Source organism: Pleurodeles waltl, chromosome 12 (assembly GCF_031143425.1).
Source record: "Pleurodeles waltl isolate 20211129_DDA chromosome 12, aPleWal1.hap1.20221129, whole genome shotgun sequence".
NCBI lineage: Eukaryota > Metazoa > Chordata > Amphibia > Caudata > Salamandridae > Pleurodeles > Pleurodeles waltl.
This window is the reverse complement of record NC_090451.1, coordinates 306,137,197-306,164,268: the sequence shown is the minus strand read 5'-3', so window position 1 is coordinate 306,164,268 and position 27,072 is coordinate 306,137,197. Positions and strand designations below refer to the sequence as shown.

Below are 27,072 nucleotides of genomic sequence, written 5' to 3'. Positions count from 1 at the left end.
TGCAGAAGGATTTCCAAAGTTTTGGGGACCAGCAAGGTCCAGAAGACTCTACCCAGGAGAGGGTGTCAGAGCTGACCCTCAGCACACAGGAAGGCCAAAAGAAGTCGATGGGAGCCCCACGAGTGACCCACAGGTGTCAAACACAGGGACTCACAAGGAGGCCTTACCAGCCCAGCAAAACAGAAGTCCCATGTCGCAGGAGGTGCAGGACAGGCGTTGATCTTCAGTTTGAAGAGTGCTGGGGGTCAGGGCTTCTTGGAGCTTGAAGATCTCCCAGAGGAATAGTCAACAAGCCTTGGCAAGTACAACAGTGGCAGGAGCAAGGGCCTGGAGTCTCCCAACTGCGATAGAAGACAAGCAGTACCCAGAGGAGGCCACATACTCACTACCTGTGAAGCAGGATCTTCGACAGTGAGATAGCAGACCCCACCAACTCGTTGAAGTTGTCTTGAGGTGCCTGCGGATGCAGGGGAGTGACTCCTTCACTCCAAGGGAGATTCCTTCGTGCTTCCTGGAGCTAACCGAGTTCTTCTGACCCTGGAGGATGCACAGCCTTAGATGTTGCAGAATTCTTGCAGGATCCAGAGAAACAATGTTGCAATGGGAGCTTTCCCACCAGAAGCAGACTTGTTTGGTTCCGTGTGAAGACGAGCAGCGGCTCAAGAGGCCAGGGGCAGGAGATGTCTTGCAGAGAGTTCCATGTAGAGACGTGCTTGACAAATTGCAGGCCCAGCCGCTAGGGAGCCCTTAAATAACTCTAAAAGGGGGTTAGTCACTCTCTGCAGTGACCCCAGAGTGGGTCTGGGACATCTACCTGGTCTAACCAACCATTTGCTCCCAGAGTCCTCTGCACATCTTATTTTCAAGATGGCAGAGTCAAGTTGCCACCTGACAGAGCTCTGGGCACCTCCCTAGGAGAGGGGCTGGACATGGGGGTGGTCACTCCCCTGTCCTTTGTGTAGTTTCACGCCAGAGCGGGAACCGTATTATGCAAGGAGGGCACCAAATCAAAGCAGTCTAGTGTCGCTCAGTCGGGTGTGACCACCTCTCCCTGTGTATTAGGACCACTTCATAATACATAGGGAGAGGTGTTCACACCTCTCCCATGCTGGAAATCCTTTGTTCTTCTCCTCCGGCCTGAGCCTGGCTCATTAGCAGAAAGGCAGAACAGTATCTGGAGTCAGTAGCAGTGTGGTCTGGCAGCTGGACCCCGATAAGGCTGCACAGCTGGGAATGGAGGATCCCCTAGGGAACGCCCATAGTACATGGTATCATGCACCTAGCTCTGGAATCGGTGTAGTTTCATGATTCCTACATGTTTGATACCAAACATGCCTAGGTTCAGAGTAGCTAATATGTAGTTGAACCACTTGTGTTGACCAGTGTCCACTACATACCTTAAGATGGCTTCCCCACACTTACAGAGGCCTGGCGTCTGTAGGGGTACCCTGCACATGCAGGGATACCCTCACTTATAGACATGCTCCCTGCCCTTGGGCTGAAGGCCCTACCAGAGGGGTGACTTACAATGTTTAAGCGCTGTGGTTAGGTTTGGAAGTGAAAGGGTGCATGAACCTTTTCATGCAGGCTGCAATGGCAGGCCTGCAGTCCCAGTTTGCATGGGCTGCTATGGGTGGCATAATACATGCTGCAGCCCATAGGGGACTCCTGGTGCACCAATGCCCTTGGTACCTAGTAACAAACAACTACATTTAGTGGAGAGTGCACTGTCACTGGGGTACCAGTTAGCAGGATTCCAGTGAACTACAATGCAAACACACTGACATCAAGCAAAAAGTGGGGGTAGCTATGCCAGAAAGATGGCACTTTCCTACACTTCACAAGGCTTGTTTGAATTTAAGTGGAATTGCACTGATTTATTATTGCTTGTAAAATCTATATCTTCAGAACACTGATGGATGCTTTTGTTCTAGTATCTAAATTCTTGTAGAAATACAACCGATTTCTTGAGTGTTGAGTGGAAAGAAATCCTGTGTTTTCCAAGTAGTTGTTGATGAGTTTCACAGACTGCAGAGACATTGCTTCGCAGGAGTTGCTGAACTTTGAAAGGGGATTTAAAAGTTATGATAAAGTTTCCAAAAGTTTCAAAAAGTTGGAAAGAGTTCAAAACGTTTTTGAAAAAGTTCCTGGACGTCACTGGGAGCAAGGGGAATGTGGAGCTTGACATGGCCCGTCTGTCTACCCTCAAAAGGAAGGTTCTGATGGAATTATGTAAGGATAGAGGAATCACTGTAGGAAGCAAGGCAAAGAGGGAGGATCTGATGAAGGCCCTCAAGGCTTGGGAGGAAGCCCACAGAGCCGCAACAGCACTGGAAAAGGCAATACCCCAAGGTTATAGGGAAGAAGAAAGAGAGGAGGAGGATGCCTTCTACACCAACCGAAGGCTAAGATTGCACTTTGCAGCCAGCAGTCTGGGGAACACACACACAGCAGGAGACCCCTTCGGGGAGTAGTGACTGCTCTGGAGCTGTAGAAGAGATCATTGGCCCTGGGATAAAGGAAGGTGGCCCTTGAAGAAGGAAGAGCCAAGCTGGGCATGAGGTCCAAAGAGAATAGCGACAGGAGCAGGAGGTCCTAGTAGCTTTCAACTGTGAGAAGGGTCCAGCTGGTAAGTTGGTGATCCCTGGGGATGAGAGTAGGCACTACCTCCGCCGCAAGGTAAACGGTATCCCAACAACTGCCCTGAGAGACATCGGTGCCAGTCACACCATAGTGGTGGACAGATTAGTGTCTTCAGACCAGTACTTGCCAGCAGAGGCAAGGAGAGTTTAGGTAGCCCCAGGGGAGGTCACAGATTGCCCTGTGGCCTTAATGCCCCTAGAGGTAGCACTTAACCTAGCTGGCATAGGGTGGTAGTCAGTCCTGACCTCCCCCTAGATAGTCTCCTAGGCAGTTACCTCCAAGAGGTTGGTCAGAGCCCAGAGGGGCAGCCACCCATGGCACTGCCAGTCCTAAAGAACCTGCAGGTCTTTTCCCTAGAGGTAGGAGACATAGGCCCTAAAAAAGAGATAAGGGTGGAAAAGCCCTTAGTGAAGGAGCCGGGCCAATCTCTCCAAGTAGGGGGTGTGGTCACTGGTGAGGTCCCACTGACCCCCAAGAACTCCTGGAGATACAGGCACCTTCTCAGATTCAGGTTGTCCCCCTAACCTTGCAGAGGAGAGAGTAGAACAATGGTGTCTGCCACCTGAGGTGGTAGCCCCCAGCTGTGAGTAGTTGGAGAGGCCCCAAAAAGTCACAGTAGTCCCTAAGATAACCCACCCACCTAACAGTGGAGAGCTCAGGGTGTCGTTCTGAGCACTGACAGCTGTCAGTAACCTTTGTGGGGTGCTTGCCTTTGTGGCAGCAGTACCCTTAGCATGAGGGTTAGGCCCCATGATAGGAAGTGAGGTGTGCCCCCTGACTTTGTTGGTCATGGTAGGATTACTCCAGTGTTGGGTGATCTCGTTGAGTCAACCAGGTGTTGCCCTGGCTACGGTAGGGATAGATGAGGTAGGTACCTCACAGTTCCAAATAGAGGATGGAAAAAAGGTTGGCAGAGACACAGTTGTAGCCATGGCCTAATTTAGGCTGGGGCCTGTCTTAGTTGAGATAGGTCAGCTCCCCAGGGGGAATGACGATGGCAGAAGAATGTAAGGTAGAGTAGACCCTGCAGTGATCAGCCAGTTTTCCTACAGCAAGACAGTTCAGAAGCAGACAGTCTCTCGATGGATGGTACTCTGCATCAAGATCTGCCTCGCACTGGCCAAAAATCATCCTCTGGAAGGCTGACTGGTTCATTTCACCAGAGCCAAATTAGCTGCCCCTGCCTGGGTGTGCAATGTGTGTGTTCTGGAGATTTGTCAGGTATCTTTGTGGGCTTTGGTGCACACGTTCTTTTGAGCAGTACGGCCTCAACAGTCAGGTCCATCCAGATGGGAATCTTGCATCTCGGGTCCCCCCTCCACACCATCTAACCCCTAAGAAGCCACCTCGGGTTCCACTCTAACCCCAAGATCTATGCCGGTTCCTTCTTCATCAACGCTGGTTCCTCTGGTGCCAGAGGTGGAGTCCCTCCCTATGCTGGTATCCAACCCTGACCCTCTCCATGCTGGTATCCAACCCTGAACCTATGACTCCACTCCAGTGCAGCAGCTTCCTGTACATTCTGACTCGTATACACTCGGACACAATATTTCCTCTTCCACAGCCTTCCTCAGAGCTCCTTCTTTTTGGCTTTTATTCTGATCAGAGTTTTTCACCACCTGACAATGATGATGGTAATGGTTTTAAATCCCCCTGCATTATAATGACAGTGTGTGCATGGATTTGCAGGAGGCTAATGAGCTTGATGCTTTTCCGATACATGGTTGATTTTGCTACTTGGACCCCCCGAAAGGATGAGAGTGCTTGGTTTGCTATAGTGATTATACATCCTGCAGAGGTCCTGTGCCTACAGCTGCCTTCTATTGAAATTAAGACATATGTCCTTAGTCAGGTTATAAACCCTGGGCTGGCCTCATCGGAGCCCTTCCATTTAATAAAGCCCTGATTGAAAATCTTTTGGGCGCTCAGGCCATATTCTTGCGCCCCAGTAAACAAGCAAGTGGCCAGTGGCCACAGACCAGTACCTGGCAAAACAAATTTTCTTATGTAACATCCTACTGCTGAGTGTTTGGTGGTCAAGTCTTTTACCTGCAAAGTAAATCCTCATTTGTTCCCTACAGCCTCTCCAGACAGGGAAATTGAAAATGATTGAAGCCTTTGGGAATCAAATGTTCTTCTTGGCAAGCTTGGCATTGAGGTTAGTCAATGCACTCTTTTTATTAGGCAATTATATGCTTGCCCAATGGGAGATGGCCGGAGAGATCTTGAGGTGGTCCTGGTGATGTTTTGGCCTCTTTAACTCAAACCATTCAGGATGACCAGCATAACTCCAAGTATGTAATTGGGCCTGTCCTTGATACTGCAGATTGCTTGGGATAAGCACTAGTGTGGTAGTCTGCGACTCACTTGGGTGTGCTCTACTGGCTTTTCTGGAGATGTGCGCGCATCCCTTATGGGTATGCCTTTTGATGGGCCTTGACCCTTTTGGCAAGAAGGCCGACTCTGCCCTTAAACACTTTAAAGAAATCATAACCATTCCTGCATTCCTTGGGTCTTTCCACCCCTGCTTGTCCATTTCCTCACCTGTTCAACTCCTTCCAAGGCTACTACAGAGAGCTGACATATAGGAATACAAATCCTTGCCACCTTTATAACAGCCACCTCTACCTCCCGAGGACAGAGCTCAAGCAGACATTGTGGATGTCACCAATAACAACCTTCTTATGAGAACACTGGCAGGGAAGCTTTTCTCAGGCCCCGTCACTGTGGCATCAGCCTCCAGACTGCTTTAGTGTGCCCTTAGAGGCACATAGCCACCCTGTGAGAGGCAGAATCAAGCATTTTCTCCCAGGGTGGCAGTTCATCACATTTGACAGCTGGGTCCCCCAGATCACTCAGCAGGACTATGACCTTCTGTTTCTTTCTCTCCCACCACAACTTCCTCCAACATCAGAGCGGCTTTTAGGGGAGCACTTTTCCATCTTACTCCATGATGTGCAGACCTTACTGACCAGAGGTGCCATCGAGACGTTGGCAGCATTGGAGGTCAGAAAAGGTTGTTATTCCTGCTGTTTTCTTGTGCCAAAATAGGGCAGAGGCTTTTCTCCTGTGTTAGATCTTCACCCTCCTAATGCCTTCCTGCAGAAGAACAAATTAGAAATGCTCACACTGTCCCAAGTTTTGTCTTTCCTGGATCTGGGTGACTGGATAGTTGCCTTGGATCTGCAGGACACTACTTTCATGTGCCTATCCTATACTACCACAGATGTTACCTGCAGTTCAAGGTAGGTCAGGTGCATTTTCAGTATGCTAGGATCCCCTTTGGCCTTAGAGGTTCCTCTCAGGTATTCACAAAAGTGATGGTGGAGATAGCTGCCCTTCTTCAGAGGTTGAGGATACCAGTTTTTCCCCTACCTTAACTGGTTGTTGAAGATGGGCTCTCCAAAGTCAGTCATACACCACCCCCAGAAAGCTGGTACAGGTTCTCACAGACAGACTGAAACAAACGGGCCGTAGTGAGGTCCTGTGATGCTGTGCCTCTGGAGTTGGTTGTATCATCAGACTATATCTCTGATCATGAGTCACCAGGCCATGGCGGATGAGCTCAGCCGGCGATTCATGGTGAACGATGAATGGCTGTGGAACGAGGTTGCACAGGACATCTTCTGACATTTGGGAGAGCCATGGCTGTATCATTTTGTCACATTCAAGAACGTATAGTGTCATAACGCCTACACGTTGGAGAGCCCAAGAACGTTTTCTTTGGTAGACACATTCTGGCTCGAGTGGCTTCCTGTACTTTGTTCCACCTTTGCCTCTCCTGTTCTGAAATCTGAACTAGATTTGGAATGACCGGGGCCAAAGTCTTCGTGATAACTCTGGATTGGAATGAGGTACCCAGACCTTCTTGGCATGAGTGTTTGTTCTCTGAGCAGGCTACCTCTCGGGGAGGTTTTTAGTCACAACAGCTGGGCAGGTTTCTGCACTCCATGCCTGGAGATTGAGATTGTGGATGTCATCCTGATAGCCAAGCGTCCCTCCAAAAAGTCTATTTAAATGGGGCACTGGGGCTAATTTGTGGCCTGATGTGGACTCTGCAACAAAGATCTCTTACAATCCAAACTATCAGATGTTTTGTTATTTGGTTTAATCTTTAGCTCAGCAAGGTCTTGCAGTGGACACGATTAAAGGGTTTTTTTTCCGGCCCTTTTAGTCTGTTTGTGTTTACCTGTCCAACCATCCTTGCCGCTTATTAAAGGTTTGACACTTTTCCTCCTAAACAGTTTCTCATGCAATAGTGGGATGTTAATTTGGTCTTGATGTTCCTCATGTGCATATACTTTGACAGTGCTTATGTACCAGAACAGAAAAATTCAGATATGAACCAACAAGACCTGGTTTACACCAATCTCCATGTTATTGAAGGAACTTTTTCTTTTCTTGAGTGTTTAACATAGCGTGAAACCCTTTTCTTCCTTTTGAGTCTTTAGGAAGCATATTAGAGAAATTAATAGACTAGTTAGCATTCTTGTTAGCTAAGCTTCCTACCCGGTTCCTGCCAGATGGATTTCTTAGTTCGCTTCTTGTTAGCTTGCACTATTCTGTTCAGTCTTTTCTCTGTCGTGAAGCTTGATAAACACTAGGGCATGTGTCATCTCTTCTTCGGTAAGCACCGTGTGATTTTGAAATATTTTGAATCATTTTACTGATCTGCAGTGATCCCCTAGCTTCCACATGTGGCTGTTGAGGCAAAATGGTATTGCAGACTGCATGCGGCATAACTAGTTTGCTTTGGAGACATAGTCCATCCAAACTTGAAACATTATCTCACTTTTTTCCTTTCCCATCATTGCACTGAGCTTCTACATCTGTACTGTCATGGGTACAGGAAACTGAAAAATATGTAACCGAAGGCACCCACCATTAGATATTGGTATAGGATGATCTCACAAAAGTGCCAATATTTACAGATTTTTATTTTAGAAAAGGGGTTTAATTGATTGGGTGCTTTGACTATGGATATCATAGTAGAAAAGTAATTTTTTTAGTTTCATTCTCTTGTAAACCCGGTTTTCATTATATCTTCCATCAACTGATATTCCTCCCAGTAGATTGAATGTATTTCCCTTTCTCTTGAAACATAAGCATTCTGTTCGATTGCATGTGGGCTGTAGATACACATGCTTTGCATAAGTCCACCACCTAGTATTGGGTCTAGAGTGTTGCAATTTGTTCTTGTTTGAAGAATCTTTTCGAGTCAAGAGATCGAGTGACTCCTCCTCTCGGTGATACTGCATATGGGGGAGTCCTTTGTTAGATTGTTTTCTCTCTGCCATCGGGTTCAGACATGTGTTCCTCTTGCTACGGTATTTCCTCGGCACGTTGTGCTCTGAATGGTTCTCTTCCGTCTTTCTTTTAGCACGGTATTGTAATTCAATCAGGTTGTCTATATATCTCGTGTTCGATCTGAACTTCTGCACCAGGAGCCCGTTTACCACCCTTTGGGGTGTCTGTGCTCGTCTTGGGCCTAATCTTCCACATGGTGTCAGACTGTGCAGGGCTAATGGAACATACTCCATTTTGCTTTTGCCCTCGATGCCACTTGATATTCCCTCACACTGACCAACATCTGGGGTATAATTTGTCTCTCTTCTGGACCACAATGAACAAACCTGCACCACCTGCCGTTCCTTACGATCCAAGAAGACGTTCCGGGACCAAAGAGCTCGTAGGTTAGGTATGGCGTCCAAAACACTTAGGATATCTTCGGGTAAGAACATGAGCAGGAGGAGATGGAACAGGAAGAGGCCTTCTCCATCGAAGATTGGGCATTGGACATACACTCCGACATCGAGACCCAGCCAGTCACCTCTGCGCAACCCATGAGTAGAACAGCCCCTACTTTCGCTACAAAGACTTCAAAGAAGCCCCGGAAGCAGGTCGCAAGACTGTGAATGCCTTTGGGCCGTGGTCAAATCCGAAAATCACCTTCGGATGCTCCGCCCTCTGACTCTGCACCAAAAACAGCCAAGACATCTTCAGCAGCGACCTTCGCCTCGGCAACATCCCAGTCAGCCTCCGGATCAAGCAGATCCATCAACCCGAGCATTTTGGCAAAAAACCCTCTGTAACCAGTTCGGAGCCAGCAGCTTCGACTCAACACAAGACTTCTGCTTTGCAAATTTCGGAACATAAGACTATGCCTTCTAGAGACTCCAGTCATTCCTCAGAAGTAGCTTCACCAGTGGAGCCCATCTTAAAAATAATGGATGCTTGTCAGCATCAACTCCAGATTCAAAAAAGGAACAGGAAGAATAATTGCTTCCCCCCGTTCCAATCAAAAGGAAGCTCACCTTTGAAGAGTCCTTGGACACTACTCCTCCTCCTAAAAAGGTCTCCAGGGGCAAGGCCCCAGCTCAACCTCAGCCTTCTCCACCACACTCGCCAGTGCTTATTTCTACTCCTCCACCACCTCTTCAATCTCCTACACCACAGTTTTCACCTCAGGGTTCACCACCTCCTCAAGGTGATGGTTTGGGTGACATGCCACAGGACATAGACCCATGGGATTCATACGATCCAGTTCCCATCCTGCCAAATGACCCTGACTTACATCCAGCACGGCCATCACCACTTTAAGACACAAAATCCTATCAACAGGTCATAGCAAGGGCAGCCGCATACCATAATGTCCAGCTGCACACTGAGCCTATTGAAGAGGTTTTCCTCTTTGACAACCTCACTACCATACATAAAGAGAGACAGTTTTACCCATGTTGCCAGGCATGCTTAGACATGCCAGTGATATTTTTAAAGAACCTGTCAAGTCTCGGGTTATCACCCCAAGGGTGGATAACAAATACATGGTTGCAACTACTGACCCTCTATTTATAAGGGCCCAAATTCATCCTGACTCCATAGTTGTCTGTACAGCACAAAAACAGGCTAATAGTCAATCCACAGGAGACATGCCCCTTTCTGATAAGGAAAGTGAAAAACTAGATGCTTCGAGGAAAAGAGTAGCTGCACAGTGCGCAGATAGTGTTAGCATACCAAGTTCAGCTCAAATTCCGTCTTTTCAAATTTCAACTTCCCAGTTACAGGAAGACCACACTTACACAGTGAAGATAGTGATGCAGCTTTTAGGAATTATGGCATATTGCATTGCCATCATACCTTATGCCAGACTGCACATGTGTCCCCTACAGCAGTGTCCGTCTCAACCGTGGTCTGAGTCACAGGGTCATCTGGAAGATCTAGTGTTGCTGGACCGCCAGACTCACCGCTGTCAGCAATGGTGGAATCCTACCAACCTCTCCAAGGGGCGGGCCCTTTCTGGACCATGTACCTCAGATCACTCTGATTACAGATGCTTGACAGCAGGTTGGGGAGCTCACCTCAACAACCTCACAATACAAGGTCTCTGGGATCCCATTCAACAAGCTTCACATATCAATTATTTGGAGCTTCAAGCAGTTTTCCTAGCCATGAAGGCTTTTCCTCCACAACTCTCCCACGAAGTGGTTCTAGTCCATACAGACGACATGCCAACCATGTATTATCTGCAGAAACAGGGGAAGGAGGGGCACGTTCTTCTCAGTTGTCCCATCTTGTTCAAACAATATGGAAATGGGCAATTCACCACCACATTCAGTTAGTAGCAGAGTATCTCCCAGGCATGGACAACCAATTTGCAGACCTCTTCAGCATTGTGCAGCAACAAGTCCACGAATGGGAACTCCACCCACAAGTCCTTCAACAGAACTTTCTAAAGTGGGTAACACCCCAAATTGATCTCTTCGCCCCTGCAGAAAATACAAAATGCCAAAACTTTGCGTCCAGGTACCCACACCCTCAAGGGCAATGCTTTATGGATGAATTGGACAGGGATATTTGCTTACACTTTTCTGCCTCTGCCACTCATTCCATGTCTAGTTTGCAAATTGAGGCAAACCTTGCTCACCGTGATCCCTGTAGTTCCCATATGGGCACGTCAAGCTTTGTTCACAGCACCCTCAGATTGATCAGTAGTTCCACATGAGAAGCTCACCAACAGGCCAGACGTTCTCACTCAAAATCACAGACAGATCGGGCATCCAGGCCCAAAATGCTTAACCTTGTGATATGGCTCCTGAAGTCATAGAGTTTGGTTACTTAAAGCTCCCGCCAGAATGCATGGACATTCTAAAAGAGGCACGTAAACCTACAACCAGGCAGTGTTATGCTGCAAAATGGAAACATTTTTATGCTGCTGTCAACCTAAACACATTGACCCACTCAAAGTTTCAGTCAAAGATATTGTTTATTAGCTACATTTGAGGAAAGCAGACTTAGCATACTCTTCCATTTGTCTTCATTTAGCAGCTGTAGCTGCTTACCTCCAAAACAATCAACACAGCTCCTTATTCAAAATTCCAGTTATTAAAGCCATCATGGAAGGTCTCAAAATCCTAGAACCTTAATGTTGTTTTTACTAGACTCAAGCGCCCACCTTTTGAACCAGTGCATCCATGCTCTCTACAATTCTTTTCATGGAAAGCGGCTTTTTTGGTATCTATCACTTCCTTAAGACGTGTAAGTGAACTCCAAGCTCTCACCTTAGGAGAACCATTCTTCCAAACACAGAGATAGAGTGGTTCTTCGAACAAACCCTAAATGCCTTCCAAAAGTTGTTTCACAATTCCATATCAACCAATCAATTAAATTGCTAGTCTTTTTCCCACAACCAGACTATGTTGCAGAAAGAGCTCTTCACACAATAGATTTTAAAAGGGCTCTCATGTATTATATTGACAGAACCAAACAGTTTAGGAAAGCTGAATATTTTTTTGTAGCATTTTCAATGCCTCATCAAGGAAACACAATATCAAAAAATGGCATAGCTAAATGGATAATCAGTTATTCAAACTTGCTATGCTAAAGCCAAACGACAATTACCTGTTAACTCCGGAGCACACTCCACTAGGAAAAAGGGTGCTTTTATGGCTTTTTGAGGTAACATCCCAATAGCAGACTGTAAGGAAATGCCTCCTTGGCATGGTTGCCCCCTGACTTTTTGCCTTTGCTGATGCTATGTTTACAATTGAAAGTGTGCTGAGGCCTGCTAACCAGGCCCCAGCACCAGTGTTCTTTCCCTAACCTGTACTTTTGTATCCACAATTGGCAGACCCTGGCATCCAGATAAGTCCCTTGTAACTGGTACTTCTAGTACCAAGGGCCCTGATGCCCAGGAAGGTCTCTAAGGGCTGCAGCATGTCTTATGCCACCCTGGAGACCTCTCACTCAGCACAGACACACTGCTTACCAGCTTGTGTGTGCTAGTGAGGACAAAACGAGTAAGTCGACATGGCACTCCCCTCAGGGTGCCATGCCAGCCTCTCACTGCCTATGCAGTATAGGTAAGACACCCCTCTAGCAGGCCTTACAGCCCTAAGGCAGGGTGCACTATACCATAGGTGAGGGTACCAGTGCATGAGCATGGTACCCCTACAGTGTCTAAACAAAACCTTAGACATTGTAAGTGCAGGGTAGCCATAAGAGTATATGGTCTGGGAGTCTGTCAAACACGAACTCCACAGCACCATAATGGCTACACTGAAAACTGGGAAGTTTGGTATCAAACTTCTCAGCACAATAAATGCACACTGATGCCAGTGTACATTTTATTGTAAAATACACCACAGAGGGCACCTTAGAGGTGCCCCCTGAAACTTAACCGACTATCTGTGTAGGCTGACTAGTTTTAGCAGCCTGCCACAAACCGAGACATGTTGCTGGCCCCATGGGGAGAGTGCCTTTGTCACTCTGAGGCCAGTAACAAAGCCTGCACTGGGTGGAGATGCTAACACCTCCCCCAGGCAGGAATGGTCACACCTGGCGGTGAGCCTCAAAGGCTCACCTCCTTTGTGCCAACCCAGCAGGACACTCCAGCTAGTGGAGTTGCCCGCCCCCTCCGGCCAGGCCCCACTTTTGGCGGCAAGGCCGGAGAAAATAATGAGAAAAACAAGGAGGAGTCACTGGCCAGTCAGGACAGCCCCTAAGGTGTCCTGAGCTGAGGTGACTCTGACTTTTAGAAACCCTCCATCTTGCAGATGGAGGATTCCCCCAATAGGGTTAGGATTGTGACCCCCTCCCCTTGGGAGGAGGCACAAAGAGGGTGTACCCACCCTCAGGGCTAGTAGCCATTGGCTACTAACCCCCCAGACCTAAACACGCCCTTAAATTTAGTATTTAAGGGCTACCCTGAACCCTAGAAAATTAGATTCCTGCAACTACAAGAAGAAGGACTGCCCAGCTGAAAACCCCTGCAGCGGAAGACCAGAAGACGACAACTGCCTTGGCTCCAGAAACTCACCGGCCTGTCTCCTGCCTTCCAAAGATCCTGCTCCAGCGACGCCTTCCGAAGGGACCAGCGACCTCGACATCCTCTGAGGACTGCCCCTGCTTCGAAAAGACAAGAAACTCCCGAGGACAGCGGACCTGCTCCAAGAAAGGCTGCAACTTTGTTTCCAGCAGCTTTAAAGAACCCTGCAAGCTCCCCGCAAGAAGCGTGAGACTTGCAACACTGCACCCGGCGACCCCGACTCGGCTGGTGGAGACCCGACACCTCAGGAGGGACCCCAGGACTACTCTGATACTGTGAGTACCAAAACCTGTCCCCCCTGAGCCCCCACAGCGCCGCCTGCAGAGGGAATCCCGAGGCTTCCCCTGACCGCGACTCTTTGAATCCAAAGTCCCGACGCCTGGGAGAGACCCTGCACCCGCAGCCCCCAGGACCTGAAGGACCGGACTTTCACTGGAGAAGTGACCCCCAGGAGTCCCTCTCCCTTGCCCAAGTGGAGGTTTCCCCGAGGAACCCCCCCCGTGCCTGCCTGCAGCGCTGAAGAGATCCCGAGATCTCTCATAGACTAACATTGCGAACCCGACGCTTGTTTCGACACTGCACCCGGCCGCCCCCGCGCTGCTGAGGGTGAAATTTCTGTGTGGACTTGTGTCCCCCCCCGGTGCCCTACAAAACCCCCCTGGTCTGCCCTCCGAAGACGCGGGTACTTACCTGCAAGCAGACCGGAACCGGGGCACCCCCTTCTTTCCATTCTAGCCTATGTGTTTTGGGCACCACTTTGAACTCTGCACCTGACCGGCCCTGAGCTGCTGGTGTGGTGACTTTGGGGTTGCTCTGAACCCCCAACGGTGGGCTACCTTGGACCAAGAACTAAGCCCTGTAAGTGTCTTACTTACCTGGTTAACCTAACAAATACTTACCTCCCCTAGGAACTGTGAAAATTGCACTAAGTGTCCACTTTTAAAACAGCTATTTGTGAATAACTTGAAAAGTATACATGCAATTTTGATGATTTGAAGTTCCTAAAGTACTTACTTGCAATACCTTTCGAATGAGATATTACATGTAGAATTTGAACCTGTGGTTCTGAAAATAAACTAAGAAAAGATATTTTTCTATACAAAACCTATTGGCTGGATTTGTCTCTGAGTGTGTGTACCTCATTTATTGTCTATGTGTATGTACAACAAATGCTTAACACTACTCCTTGGATAAGCCTACTGCTCGACCACACTACCACAAAATAGAGCATTAGTATTATCTATTTTTACCACTATTTTACCTCTAAGGGGAACCCTTGGACTCTGTGCATGCTGTTCCTTACTTTGAAATAGCACATACAGAGCCAACTTCCTACATTGGTGGATCAGCGGTGGGGTACAAGACTTTGCATTTGCTGGACTACTCAGCCAATACCTGATCACACGACAAATTCCAAAATTGTCATTAGAAATTCATTTTTGCAATTTGAAATTTTTCTAAATTCTTAAAAGTCCTGCTAGGGCCTTGTGTGTTAAGTCCCTGTTTAGCATTGTCTTTTTAGAGTTTAAAAGTTTGTTAAAAGTTTGAATTAGATTCTAGAAACAGTTTTAGATTCTTAAAAAAGTATTCCAACTCTTAGCAGAATAATGTCTGATACAGAGATGCAGGTGGTGGAACTCGACACCACACCTTACCTCCATCTTAAGATGAGGGAGCTAAGGTCTCTCTGTAATATCAAAAAAATAACCATTGGCTCCAGACCTACCAAAATTCAGCTCCAGGAGCTATTGGCAGAGTTTGAAAAAGCCAACCCCTCTGATGATGACCTCACAGAGGAAGAAATTAGTGACTTGGAGGCCAATGTCCCTCCTCCAGTCCTAAATAGGGAGAACAGGACCCCTCAAGTCCTGTCTCCAACTGTGTTAGTCAGAAATAGTGAGTCCCTCACAGGAGGGTCCCACATTTCTGAAATCACTGAGGATGCTCTCAGTGAAGATGACCTCCTGTTAGCCAGGATGGCCAAAAGATTGGCTTTAGAGAGACAGCTCCTAGCCATAGAAAGGGAAAGACAAGAGATGGGCCTAGGACCCATCAATGGTGGCAGCAATATAAATAGGGTCAGAGATTCTCCTGACATGTTAAAAATCCCCAAAGGGATTGTGACAAAATATGAAGATGGTGATGACATCACCAAATGGTTCACAGCTTTTGAGAGGGCTTGTGTAACCAGAAAAGTGAACAGATCTCACTGGGGTGCTCTCCTTTGGGAAATGTTCACTGGAAAGTGTAGGGATAGACTCCTCACACTCTCTGGAAAAGATGCAGAATCTTATGACCTCATGAAGGGTACCCTGATTGAGGGCTTTGGATTCTCCACTGAGGAGTACAGGATTAGGTTCAGGGGGGCTCAAAAATCCTCGAGCCAGACCTGGGTTGACTTTGTTGACTACTCAGTGAAAACACTAGATGGTTGGATTCAAGGCAGTGGTGTAAGTAATTATGATGGGCTGTACAATTTATTTGTGAAGGAACACCTATTGAGTAATTGTTTCAATGATAAACTGCATCAGCATCTGGTAGACCTAGGACCAATTTCTCCCCAAGAATTGGGAAAGAAGGCGGACCATTGGGTCAAGACAAGGGTGTCCAAGACTTCAACAGGGGGTGACCAAAAGAAAGGGGTCACAAAGACGCCCCAGGGGAAGGGTGATGAGACAACCAAAACTAAAAATAGTAAAGAGTCTTCTACAGGCCCCCAAAAACCTGCTCAGGAGGGTGGGCCCAGAGCCTCTTCACAAAACAATGGGTACAAGGGTAAAAACTTTGATCCCAAAAAGGCCTGGTGTCATAGCTGTAAACAGCATGGACACCAAACTGGAGACAAGGCCTGTCCCAAGAAAGGTTCCACTCCAAACTCCCATCCAGGTAACACTGGTATGGCTAGTCTCCAAGTGGGATCAACAGTGTGCCCAGAGCAAATCAGGGTCCACACTGAAGCTACTCTAGTTTCTGAGGGTGGGGTGGATTTAGCCACACTAGCTGTCTGGCCGCCTAACATGCAAAAATACAGACAGCAACTCTTAATTAATGGGACTAGAATAGAGGGCCTGAGGGATACAGGTGCCAGTGTCACCATGGTGACAGAGAAACTGGTTTCCCCTGGCCAATACCTGACTGGAAAAACTTACACAGTCACCAACGCTGACAATCAGAGAAAAGTACATCCCATGGCAATGGTTACTTTAGAATGGGGAGGGGTCAATGGCCTGAAACAGGTGGTGGTCTCCTCAAATATCCCAGTGGACTGTCTGCTTGGAAATGACCTGGAGTCCTCAGCATGGGCTGAGGTAGAACTAAAAACCCATGCAGCAATGCTGGGTATCCCTGAACTGGTGTGTGTGAAAACAAGAGCACAGTGCAAGGCACAGGGTGAACAAGTAGAGCTGGAGTCTGGAAGAATGGCCCAGCCTACCAAGAGAACAGGAAAGTCAGTTGGGAAACCAACTACAACACAGCAAAAGAAAGGGAACCTCTCTTCTCAGGAAGAAGTTCTGTCCTCTGAGGGAACTGAGCCTTTGGAGCTTGAACCTTATCAGGTTGAGCTCTTAGGCCCAGGGGGACCCTCAAGGGAGGAGCTGTGTAGGGGACAAGAAACCTGTCCCTCTCTTGAAGGCCTTAGGCAGCAAGCTGCTGAAGAGTCCAAGGGCAAGAAAAATGGAACACATAGGGTCTATTGGGAAGATGGACTCCTGTACACTGAGGCCAGAGACCCCAAACCTGGTGCCACTAGGAGAGTGGTAGTGCCTCAGCTGTTCAGAGAGTTCATCCTAACATTGGCCCATGACATTCCCCTTGCTGGACATTTGGGACAAACCAAGACGTGGGAGAGGTTAGTCAACCACTTCTACTGGCCCAATATGTCCAACATGGTTAAGGAGTTTTGCCTCTCCTGCCCCACCTGTCAAGCCAGTGGTAAGACAGGTGGACATCCAAAGGCCCCCCTCATTCCACTTCCAGTGGTGGGGGTTCCCTTTGAAAGAGTGGGTGTGGACATAGTTGGTCCACTAGAACCTCCCACAGCCTCAGGAAATATGTATATCCTGGTAGTAGTGGATCATGCTACCAGGTATCCTGAAGCTATTCCCCTTAGGTCGACTACTGCCCCTGCAGTAGCCAAGGCCCTCATTGGTATCTTTACCAGAGTGGGTTTCCCTAAGGAGGTGGTATCTGACAGAGGTACCAACTTCATGTCAGCATACCTAAAGCACATGTGGAATGAGTGTGGAGTGACTTATAAATTCACTACACCATACCACCCACAAACTAATGGCTTGGTTGAGAGATTCAACAAGACATTAAAAGGCATGATCATGGGGCTCCCAGAAAAACTCAAAAGGAGGTGGGATGTCCTCTTGCCATGTCTGCTTTTCGCTTACAGAGAGGTGCCACAGAAGGGAGTAGGATTCTCACCCTTTGAACTTCTGTTTGGTCATCCTGTAAGGGGACCACTTGCCCTTGTTAAAGAAGGCTGGGAGAGACCTCTCCATGAGCCTAAACAGGACATAGTGGACTATGTACTTGGCCTTCGCTCTAGAATGGCAGAGTACATGGAAAAGGCAACCAAAAACCTTGAGGCCAGCCAACAGCTCCAGAAGTTTTGGTATGACCAAAAGGCTGCACTGGTTGAGTTCCAACCAGGGCAGAAAGTCTGGGTTCTGGAGCCTGTGGCTCCCAGGGCACTCCAGGACAAATGGAGTGGCCCTTACCCAGTGCTAGAAAGGAAGAGTCAGGTCACCTACCTGGTGGACCTGGGCACAAGCAGGAGCCCCAAGAGGGTGATCCATGTGAACCGCCTTAAGCTCTTCCATGACAGGGCTGATGTGAATCTGTTGATGGTAACAGATGAGGATCAGGAGGCAGAGAGTGAACCTCTCCCTGATCTTCTGTCATCAGACCCAAAAGATGGCACAGTAGATGGAGTGATCTACTCAGACACCCTCTCTGGCCAACAGCAAGCTGATTGTAGGAGAGTCCTACAACAGTTTCCTGAACTCTTCTCCTTAACCCCTGGTCAGACACACCTGTGTACCCATGATGTGGACACAGGAGACAGCATGCCTGTCAAAAACAAAATCTTTAGACAGTCTGACCATGTTAAGGAAAGCATCAAGGTGGAAGTCCACAAGATGCTGGAATTGGGAGTAATTGAGCGCTCTGACAGCCCCTGGGCTAGCCCAGTGGTCTTAGTCCCCAAACCTCACACCAAAGATAGAAAGAAAGAGATGAGGTTTTGTGTGGACTACAGAGGGCTCAATTCTGTCACCAAGACAGATGCTCATCCAATTCCAAGAGCTGATGAGCTCATAGATAAATTAGGTGCTGCCAAATTCTTAAGTACCTTTGACTTGACAGCAGGGTACTGGCAAATAAAAATGGCACCTGGAGCAAAAGAGAAAACAGCATTCTCCACACCTGATGGGCATTATCAGTTTACTGTTATGCCCTTTGGTTTAAAGAATGCCCCTGCCACCTTCCAAAGGTTGGTGAATCAAGTCCTTGCTGGCTTGGAGTCCTTTAGCACAGCTTATCTTGATGATATTGCTGTCTTTAGCTCCACCTGGCAGGATCACCTGGTCCACCTGAAGAAGGTTTTGAAGGCTCTGCAATCTGCAGGCCTCTCTATCAAGGCATCCAAATGCCAGATAGGGCAGGGAACTGTGGTTTACTTGGGCCACCTTGTAGGTGGAGGCCAAGTTCAGCCACTCCAACCCAAGATCCAGACCATTCTGGACTGGGTAGCTCCAAAAACCCAGACTCAAGTCAGGGCATTCCTTGGCTTGACTGGGTATTACAGGAGGTTTGTGAAGGGATATGGATCCATTGTGACAGCCCTCACTGAACTCACCTCCAAGAAAATGCCCAAGAAAGTGAACTGGACTGTGGAATGCCAACAGGCCTTTGACACCCTGAAACAAGCAATGTGCTCAGCACCAGTTCTAAAAGCTCCAGATTATTCTAAGCAGTTCATTGTGCAGACTGATGCCTCTGAACATGGGATAGGGGCAGTTTTGTCCCAAACAAATGATGATGGCCTTGACCAGCCTGTTGCTTTCATTAGCAGGAGGTTACTCCCCAGGGAGCAGCGTTGGAGTGCCATTGAGAGGGAGGCCTTTGCTGTGGTTTGGTCCCTGAAGAAGCTGAGACCATACCTCTTTGGGACTCACTTCCTAGTTCAAACTGACCACAGACCTCTCAAATGGCTGATGCAAATGAAAGGTGAAAATCCTAAACTGTTGAGGTGGTCCATCTCCCTACAGGGAATGGACTTTATAGTGGAACACAGACCTGGGACTGCCCATGCCAATGCAGATGGCCTTTCCAGGTTCTTCCACTTAGAAAATGAAGACTCTCTTGGGAAAGGTTAGTCTCATCCTCTTTCGTTTGGGGGGGGGTTGTGTAAGGAAATGCCTCCTTGGCATGGTTGCCCCCTGACTTTTTTCCTTTGCTGATGCTATGTTTACAATTGAAAGTGTGCTGAGGCCTGCTAACCAGGCCCCAGCACCAGTGTTCTTTCCCTAACCTGTACTTTTGTATCCACAATTGGCAGACCCTGGCATCCAGATAAGTCCCTTGTAACTGGTACTTCTAGTACCAAGGGCCCTGATGCCCAGGAAGGTCTCTAAGGGCTGCAGCATGTCTTATGCCACCCTGGAGACCTCTCACTCAGCACAGACACACTGCTTACCAGCTTGTGTGTGCTAGTGAGGACAAAACGAGTAAGTCGACATGGCACTCCCCTCAGGGTGCCATGCCAGCCTCTCACTGCCTATGCAGTATAGGTAAGACACCCCTCTAGCAGGCCTTACAGCCCTAAGGCAGGGTGCACTATACCATAGGTGAGGGTACCAGTGCATGAGCATGGTACCCCTACAGTGTCTAAACAAAACCTTAGACATTGTAAGTGCAGGGTAGCCATAAGAGTATATGGTCTGGGAGTCTGTCAAACACGAACTCCACAGCACCATAATGGCTACACTGAAAACTGGGAAGTTTGGTATCAAACTTCTCAGCACAATAAATGCACACTGATGCCAGTGTACATTTTATTGTAAAATACACCACAGAGGGCACCTTAGAGGTGCCCCTTGAAACTTAACCGACTATCTGTGTAGGCTGACTAGTTTTAGCAGCCTGCCACAAACCGAGACATGTTGCTGGCCCCATGGGGAGAGTGCCTTTGTCACTCTGAGGCCAGTAACAAAGCCTGCACTGGGTGGAGATGCTAACACCTCCCCCAGGCAGGAATGGTCACACCTGGCGGTGAGCCTCAAAGGCTCACCTCCTTTGTGCCAACCCAGCAGGACACTCCAGCTAGTGGAGTTGCCCGCCCCCTCCGGCCAGGCCCCACTTTTGGCGGCAAGGCCGGAGAAAATAATGAGAAAAACAAGGAGGAGTCACTGGCCAGTCAGGACAGCCCCTAAGGTGTCCTGAGCTGAGGTGACTCTGACTTTTAGAAACCCTCCATCTTGCAGATGGAGGATTCCCCCAATAGGGTTAGGATTGTGACCCCCTCCCCTTGGGAGGAGGCACAAAGAGGGTGTACCCACCCTCAGGGCTAGTAGCCATTGGCTACTAACCCCCCAGACCTAAACACGCCCTTAAATTTAGTATTTAAGGGCTACCCTGAACCCTAGAAAATTAGATTCCTGCAACTACAAGAAGAAGGACTGCCCAGCTGAAAACCCCTGCAGCGGAAGACCAGAAGACGACAACTGCCTTGGCTCCAGAAACTCACCGGCCTGTCTCCTGCCTTCCAAAGATCCTGCTCCAGCGACGCCTTCCGAAGGGACCAGCGACCTCGACATCCTCTGAGGACTGCCCCTGCTTCGAAAAGACAAGAAACTCCCGAGGACAGCGGACCTGCTCCAAGAAAGGCTGCAACTTTGTTTCCAGCAGCTTTAAAGAACCCTGCAAGCTCCCCGCAAGAAGCGTGAGACTTGCAACACTGCACCCGGCGACCCCGACTCGGCTGGTGGAGACCCGACACCTCAGGAGGGACCCCAGGACTACTCTGATACTGTGAGTACCAAAACCTGTCCCCCCTGAGCCCCCACAGCGCCGCCTGCAGAGGGAATCCCGAGGCTTCCCCTGACCGCGACTCTTTGAATCCAAAGTCCCGACGCCTGGGAGAGACCCTGCACCCGCAGCCCCCAGGACCTGAAGGACCGGACTTTCACTGGAGAAGTGACCCCCAGGAGTCCCTCTCCCTTGCCCAAGTGGAGGTTTCCCCGAGGAACCCCCCCCGTGCCTGCCTGCAGCGCTGAAGAGATCCCGAGATCTCTCATAGACTAACATTGCGAACCCGACGCTTGTTTCGACACTGCACCCGGCCGCCCCCGCGCTGCTGAGGGTGAAATTTCTGTGTGGACTTGTGTCCCCCCCCCGGTGCCCTACAAAACCCCCCTGGTCTGCCCTCCGAAGACGCGGGTACTTACCTGCAAGCAGACCGGAACCGGGGCACCCCCTTCTCTCCATTCTAGCCTATGTGTTTTGGGCACCACTTTGAACTCTGCACCTGACCGGCCCTGAGCTGCTGGTGTGGTGACTTTGGGGTTGCTCTGAACCCCCAACGGTGGGCTACCTTGGACCAAGAACTAAGCCCTGTAAGTGTCTTACTTACCTGGTTAACCTAACAAATACTTACCTCCCCTAGGAACTGTGAAAATTGCACTAAGTGTCCACTTTTAAAACAGCTATTTGTGAATAACTTGAAAAGTATACATGCAATTTTGATGATTTGAAGTTCCTAAAGTACTTACTTGCAATACCTTTCGAATGAGATATTACATGTAGAATTTGAACCTGTGGTTCTGAAAATAAACTAAGAAAAGATATTTTTCTATACAAAACCTATTGGCTGGATTTGTCTCTGAGTGTGTGTACCTCATTTATTGTCTATGTGTATGTACAACAAATGCTTAACACTACTCCTTGGATAAGCCTACTGCTCGACCACACTACCACAAAATAGAGCATTAGTATTATCTATTTTTACCACTATTTTACCTCTAAGGGGAACCCTTGGACTCTGTGCATGCTATTCCTTACTTTGAAATAGCACATACAGAGCCAACTTCCTACACAGACGTTTAAAACTTCCACTGGGTCTACACCACATACATTTATTAAACACTATTTTTAGCTCGACAACAAACCAATGTTGGCCAAGCAGTGCTCAGAACACTTTTTCAAGCAACTCCAACTCGTACACGCTAGCCACTGCCTATTTGGAGGGACTGCTTTACAGTCTATGTAAAGCATGTGTATCTACAGCCACACATGCCATAGAACGGAAAATGTTACTTACTCAGTAGACATTGGTTTGTGGCATGTAGTGCTGTGGATTCACATGCACCCTATTTCCTCCCCGGATGCCTGTAGCCATTGTATTGTATTGTATTGTAATCGTATTTATATAGCGCTTACTACCCCTGACGAGGCGTCGAATCGCTTTTCGGTGAATAGCACGCTACTCTGGAACCCAACAAGAATTAGTGATGGATTAGTATTGGGAAATAACGAGTACAGTTTTAGTATTATTATGAATTAATTTGAGCCGCGGATATGAGAGTTTGTTAGTTAGATTGACTGGAGTAATGGAGGGGTGGAGGAGGAAAGAAATCCAGAAGTGTTAATTGGGAGTATATCCTTAATTTACTCAACCCAAAGGCTTGGGATGAGTAAAGGGGGATGGAGGAGGGAAGAGTATGTGGAAGGGTTAGGGAGAGCATAGTAGCATGGTGAGATAAATGCGGGAGAATTTAGTAGGGTTGTGTGGGAGGTCACGGTAGTAGAGTGAAGTTTGGTGAGTTAGATGTGGAAGCGGAGGGAAGAGCTTAGGCAGAGTTATTTAGGAGATGAAAGTAGTAGAAAGGATTTGGGATGAGTCAGAGTGAGAATGGAGGATAGTTTGATAGAGACATGACATATGATGATGGGTAGATAAGTGTGATAAGATGAGAGCAGGAATTCATAGATATCTAGTATATAACAACCCACCCAGGAGCAATGCAATGACCCACGAACATGCCAAGCACAGAAACAACATATACACATTGATACATACATATATATATATATATATACATACACACACACATGAATACACACACATATGCACATACAATACATCATTAGAACCATGGGTAAAATATACTTAGTCAAACAGGTTTAAACTGTGTGTGTATTTTATTGTTATGACATAGTAGCGATACATATTTTCTAAAGAAACTATACATAACTAGAAATATACACATAATCTGAAAAATGATTTATCAACATAGGCATATGCAGTTCATAGTTGTTTGAATATGGTGGTTATGAAGGAAAGAGCCAACTCTTGAGTATTTTTCTGAAGACAAGAAAGTTATCTGTGGCTCTTATAGTTGGGGGTAATTAATTCCATAGTTTGGCTGCTTGAACTGAGAAGGATGTACCACCTATAGTCTTTTTCTTGTATGGTGGTGTTCTAAGTATGGAATCGTCTACTATGAATCTCCACAAGAAGTGGGTCCATCCACCAGTGCTACATTAGCTCCTGTGTTTGCTTAGTCTACTTCTGGTAACTTGATTGATATTGATGGCTTTGTCAACTTCATCTAACTCTGAGACAGAAACTGTTTCAAAGCTATGTAAGCTGTACATACGGCTTAAAAATAACTATTTAATGTATCCTTGGCATTATCTGTGGATGTTACTGGCATTGTTTGTCTTTCTATTATGGATTGGGTTTGTCATAGTTTTCTTTCTTTTGATAAATGGACATTATCTTCCTGAACGTGCTGCTGTTGAGCAAGTGGATGAGGTTTTAACTCCTTAACTTTCCTCCCATAAAGTTAGAAGAGACTTGTCCTTTGTGAACATTTCAGCAATACTGATTCCAGATGGGATAATGTTCCCTTTGTTATATACACTCCTACTGAGGTCATTCAAATTTCATATCTGTTTAAAATACCATTGACTGATGTAATTACACCTGGTGTTGTTTCCGATGACTGGGATGTTAAGATATTTGATTCTATGCTTGCTGAGCTAGAATACTACAGTGTTTTTGAAAATGAAGATGTGAATATGAACACCTCGAATTATGGGGAAATGTACTATCATCATCATTGGGGACATTAATTTCTGCACCGAGCTAGTAAACACATTAGTTTACAATTAGCACAATGGGAACATTGGTCAACTCTACCTGGGGGACGTTCCAAAACATATGTGGATAAGTTTGCATATTTCACTGGGCATGATACTAGAGAGGCAGAGTCATTATTTCAAATTACCCCCACACAAAAAGCAGAAAATACTGCAAACTGACACCAAATAAATCTATTGAGAATTCTTTGTTTCCCGGCTTGCTTTTCAAGGCTATGAGTTTTGGAAAAACACTACTGATTTGAAGAACGTATGGGGAACAAAAGATTGGAAAATACTTGGTAGGGAAGCTTTATTTAGAGCATGCCTTATTCCCTTACAAATGATATTTTTTAATGAAAAGGTCCAGCAAACATCCAGCTTAGGGTTAGCAAAAAAAGAAAAGAAACGTGCCCAGTACCCCCACACCAGCCAAATTTGATCATTGGCAAACATTCCTAAATGTCTCTGAAGAATTAATAAATGCTTGGGTTTATAATGGTATCTTTAATTCCTCACTTTCCAGTCCCGGTGGGTGGTTGTTGTGGCCAAAGGATACAAATGGTTGCCAGGCACATTTTTGTCAATTCCTCACAGAGTTTCAGCACTAGCCGGCCAGTCACTCGTTTCGTCTCGGTCAACACTCTCGTACCGTCGTTACATATAGTGTGGGTAACTATGCCAACAATAGTTACGCTCTTCCACCTTAGCAGCAGTGAAGGAACAACTTAGTCTCCTGTCGGAGGAAGCAGACTTACAAGACTTCTTCATAGGTCCAAAAAAGCCACGCTCAAAACGACTCCTGTATACCACATATAATGAAATATGGAAGCTTTCCCAAATGGAAGCTGCTGCACGTTTAAGGCAGCTAGATAAGGAAACACAGAAAAGACTTTGGCTGTTGTTGATAATGGCATGAACAGTCTGTCCAAAAGAATTTATACCCTAAATAATATTGTGCCTTCTGTGACTGATATTCAGAATGACATGTCCTTTTTACAACAGTGGCTAAGAAGGAAGCTACTTACACAATGCTTAATATAAAAAAAATAAAAAAAATGGAAAAGCTGACTTTCACTGTGGCAGAAACTCCATCAGCGGTATGGTTGGTACATGGAGTTATACATTTGTCTGTATCCACTTTTCGTTTTACGAAATGTTTAAAACATCTTGCTTTAGGCAGATATGAACATTTACAAGACAGCTACATACATGTAGAGTGGGAGCTGCCTTTCGATTGCAGGTGTCTGAATGACACATCTAAGGTCTTTCTTAGTGGATATGAATGTGAGACTACTGTTAGTCATTCACTGATCTGTAAGCATGTGTTCCTGCACAGCCTTGCCACGCTGAGGTCGCCAGCTTGGCATGCTATCTGAAGGGTACTCCTGTCCCTTCGATTCGTCCGGTATTTCATATACTTTTGAATGGAAGTTATGTGGTTCTGAACGATCAAAGCTGCTGTGGCCTGAAGTCTGGCATTGCCTATGCAATTTCGATTTTCTTAAATCGTGACTTGTTGCAATCACGTTCTATTCCCCTACCGCAGACTAAAGGCACTATTGTTCTAAAAACAAGTAGCTCTGACATCAGCCAAGGAGATGTATAATCTCCAGATAGCAAGATCATCGGCAGAGATACAATCCCTATAAAACCAACTTCCCCAAGCGTTTTGGAGAAGTGGTGGCCAGAATATTCAACACATCGGACACTACGGGGATTGCTCACTTCTTTAAATCTGTCAGTTCTGGATTTGGCAGCATTTTCTGGACCGTGTTTGGAGTGATATCTTCCGCCAAACATTTGCTCTTTTCAAGTGTTTTTAGTGGATTCCCAATAATTTTCGCGATAATTTGTGAAACTCTGTTGCTGCTATTTTTGATATGCAGTGACTATCCCATCTCAGCAAAGCGGAGTGATGGAGCTACCACCAGCCCAGCTGTGTCATGAACGCATGGTGAAGTACTTCAGTGCTCCTATGCTGGATGAGCTAGAGCGCGATTGGTTGTTGTCATTCAGACCAGTCTTATAGTGTGTGCAGCCAGTATTCCATTGCACCTGGTACTTCTTCGAATGTGCACCTACAGTGTGTCTTGCCATACAGCTTGTGCCTCCTGTGGACAAGGAACTGTAAATATTCTTGATGAGGGTTCTTTCATGGTTGTGCCCCTTGAGACGGAGGTTGATTCACAAGGCAACCTATGAGCCACCACATGTGAAGTTTATGGCTCCAACACAGTTTGGCACTATGGATGAGGCTGCCTATGCAGGTTCCTCTGCGTTTGTGTTTTCTGCACACTTCTGCTCTGTGGATCCTTCTGCCAACCTGCTGGTCACTCTGACGCCTGCGGAAGTGGAGTCCTTGTTGGTCTCTGTCTCTTTTTATGACATTGAAGACCTCCTGCATGATCACACTTATTGTTGAAATGTAATCATTGGCTGTTTTTCACATAAAAATTGTGACACCAAATTGCCTTTTAATTCGGCCTGTCTCTTTCCCAGCTTTGCTTGTCACTTTTGACATTATATATCTCTCATGAATGTTTTAAAATTGTTTTAATATACGTTTTTAAACTTGATTTTTGGTTAGAGCAGTTTAGTTTTGGGCTCTTGCACCCTCGCTTGGCATGATTGCTTAGCACCCTTGTTTCGACAATGGGGAGGGTGTCATGGGTCCATTTTAGTTTCCTGCCTGGACAAAGGAGATAGTTTACCTTTTATCTTGCAGAATTGTTTGCCCTTTTCACCTAGTCCCCTATCACCTGTTTATCATGCTCTGTTAAATTCAACTGAATTAGGTCTTTCCTTTTAGCACTGCTTGCAGGTGCGTGCATTTTAGAGAAATGTTTTCCTAATCAGTGTCATTCTGAGAAAGCGTCATTAACAGTGATGTACGTGGGCAATGTCATCATCATGCTCCTTTTGTTTTACGTTGACAAAAACAGAATGGAAAC

At 46.9% G+C, this 27,072-nt stretch overlaps 1 protein-coding gene across 1 annotated transcript in view; it reads left to right on the top strand.

Annotated features, from left to right (window-relative positions):
* Positions 1–27,072, top strand: part of RBL2 (RB transcriptional corepressor like 2) — a 533,156-nt gene that overhangs the window by 286,422 nt on the left and 219,662 nt on the right. The gene's annotated exons all lie outside the window — the stretch shown is intronic.